Below are 3074 nucleotides of genomic sequence, written 5' to 3' on the forward strand. Positions count from 1 at the left end.
GGGGCTGTGGAGCAGAGGCCGGGCTGTGCCTGGCAGCCCCCCCGACCACCTCATCCCGCGTCCCGGCGGGCGTGGGGAGCTCCCCGGCCAGCGCCGCTGAGCGCCGGCAGGTCGCAGCAGCGCCCGGTGCTCGCTCGAAGAGCCCGGAGATGCGCTGCTGGGAACGCACCCAGAGCCAAAAGCCTTCAAAAGAGACGCAGAGAAACTCGGCCGCCAGCAGGCGAGCACCTGGGCATGGGCAGGAGGCGAGGCCCTTTCACAGCCTCAGTTACATCAAAAGCAAAGGGTCTGGAAGCTGGGGCTCGCTCTTCCTTGGATTCCCCGTGGTGACCCCCAGCTCCATGGCCGAGCTCCTGGCTCCGTGTTCAGCCTGAAGTGATCACAGGTTGTGGCAAAGCCTCCCAGGGGAGCTGGGAACGAGAGCCAGGTGGAGCAAGATGAACCCAAAGCAGTCCCAGGCCACTTAACACACTCCTGAACAAACCCATTTTTCAGATCAAAAACCCCTGCACCCCCCAGCTGCCCCCCTGGCCCTCTCAGGTCGTTACTACCACAGGGCTCTCCAGGGGGCTGTGCCCGAGCCTTGGCTCTGCTTGGTGTGTTGGGACCCCCAGACCCTGCAGGCACACAAAGGGGAGAGGCAGCAGTTTTGCTCCATGACCCCCCGAGCTTGGGGAGGAAATGACCCCCGTGGAGCCCCATAAATCATGAGATTCTGTTCTGCAGCACTGGGCAAATGAAAGGCTGCAGAGATCCAAGGCTGTGTGTGCTTTGGCGTGAGAAGAGCTTTTCCAGCCACGCTGGTGCCAAACACCTTCCAGTCTCCCCTCAGCCTGGAGAACTGGCTCCTCCACCCTTTATCCTTTCCCCGGGGCATCCCTGTGCTATCCCTGCTCCCGGCCCAGAGCCAGGTTTTGTGGCACTGTGTCAGTGCCATCCCACCAGTGCCAGGGCAGCGGCAAGTCGAGGATTTCTGCTGGATGCTGGTTGGGAACGTCTCCTGTGCCAGAGCCAGCCCCAGGCCTTGCGTCAGCCTCTTCCCCAGAAAGCTGCTGGGGAAAGATGCCCCGGTCAGCACTTTTGGAAGAAATTAATATTCAGAGGGAAAAGCAGTGATTTAGCACAGTCCAAGCACAACAAAGGCTGGGATTTACAGCTCCCGGATCCCAGCGCCGCATTCCTGCAGCACTTCTGCCTCTGCTATAAACGTGTAACAAAGGAGACGGAGCTTTATCCAGGCCTAAAGTAACGTGGGACAACGGCCCCGGCCCCAAACCCTGCGTGGAGCGTGACGGGGTGCAGACTGCAACGTCCCCGGGGTGTCCCCAGGGGACATGTCCCACTGCCCGTCCTGCTGCCCATCCTGCTGCCTGTCCTGTGCAGGGCAGGGCCCACGACAGCGAGGGTTTGGGGGAGCCACGTGCCCCTCGCGCTGCCTCCGCCGCAGCTGCGCACATCTGGCTGCAGCTCCGCTCAGCTGTGGGTGGCCGGGGCTGGAGCCCGACCCGGGGGTCCCGCTGACCCCGCAGCTGGGTGGGACGGGGGGACTGGAGGGTGGCCAAGGGGGCCGGGGCAGTGATGGCCCCCAGGCTGAGCGGGAGGAGGGGGGGGCACTCCCCACACACCCGCTGAGCCCTGCTCCGGGCTGCGGGACCCCGCGCCAAGGTGGGATGGCACAGGAGGTTCCTGCCATGGCTGGCAGCGGGACAAGGCCCAGCTCAGCGCCGGCAGGGAAGCCACGTCCTGGCCCGAGGCCAAGAGATTGTCCCGGTCCTGCACAGCCCGAGGGCTTTAAAAGGAGAGAAAGAGGAAGGCGAGGAGTGGAGGAGACAAAGGACCTGCTGCGAGAGCCAAACACGGGGTGGGCCAAGTGCTCGGCAGCCACCAGTGCCCAACACCCCCCATCCACTCAGGGAAGGGGGGCAGGTCCCACAGGCAGTGCCTCTGGATCCCCCATTGCTTTGGGGTCATTTCCCAAGGGACCCCATCCCACCCACCTCCTAAGGGGAGAGCCTGGTGCCTGGCAGTGCTGGAAGGGCTGCAGGCACCCACTGGGCAGGGACCCAGCAGTGCTGGGGGTGGCTTTGGTCCTGCAGGTCTTCCACAGCCCTGAGTGGGACCTGCGGGGTGCTGATGCCAGCTTTGGGGTACGTCCCTCTCCCGGATTGCCCATATGGAGAGGATGCCTTACCGGGAAAGCAAAGAGGAGCTGATTCTCCCTGCTGGGATCCAGCATCCAGGCAGTCCTGTCCCATCAGCCTCCAGGGTTTCAGCTGGGTGCCAGCCAGTGCAGCACCCCAGGGACCATCCATGCCCGTGTCCCCACGTCCCCACGGGACACAGAGAACACCTGGCTGCACGTGCCCCTTCCCGAGCCCACAGTGAGCACCAGCAGTGCTGCTGCAGCCGCTCTGCTTATTATCATATTTAATTGCCCTCCTGGTAACCCCAGGAAATGAGCAGGAGATGGTGAGAGCAGCAGTTTGGGATGATGTAAACACGAGCTCCAGCTCTCCCCGTGCCTCGCCAAGCCAGTCCCGGAGAGAACGGTGATTTATGGAGCCCCCCAGCCCCGCTCCCCCCGCCCGGGCCGCGAGTTTAATCCCGGGCTGCAAATTCAACATAAATCACTTGATTAAAAGCTCTACTTAATTTAAAGTGGGGGGGGCGGGCAGGGCGCAGCTGATCGATTTAATTTACACCGGGAAATAGCAACAAGCAGACGCATTTAAAAAGGCCGGGGAGGCCAGGGATGCTGCAGCTGCTTCAGCTTAACCATTTAAGGGCTCGGGAGGGGCTGGCAGCCCCTCACCCCCACCCCCTCTTTGGTGAACCTCCCCCCACACCCCTGCCTGGACCCTGCTCCCAGCAGTTTGAGGGGTGCAGGATGCTAAAACATTTGTAGGGGGAGCGTTGGAGCCCAGAAAAGCAGAATTCCTACAAAACCAGCCGCCATCCAGGCTGCTCCCTGAATGTCACCTTCCCAGACTGCTGCTTGGATGAGCTTGAGCACACAGAGCCCCGAGAGCCCCCTCCCCACCGCCCCCCAGGGACGGGCCGTGGCCGGCAAAGTT

Source organism: Pipra filicauda, unplaced genomic scaffold (assembly GCF_003945595.2).
Source record: "Pipra filicauda isolate LSUMZ 115617 unplaced genomic scaffold, ASM394559v2 scaffold605_size231112_pilon, whole genome shotgun sequence".
NCBI lineage: Eukaryota > Metazoa > Chordata > Aves > Passeriformes > Pipridae > Pipra > Pipra filicauda.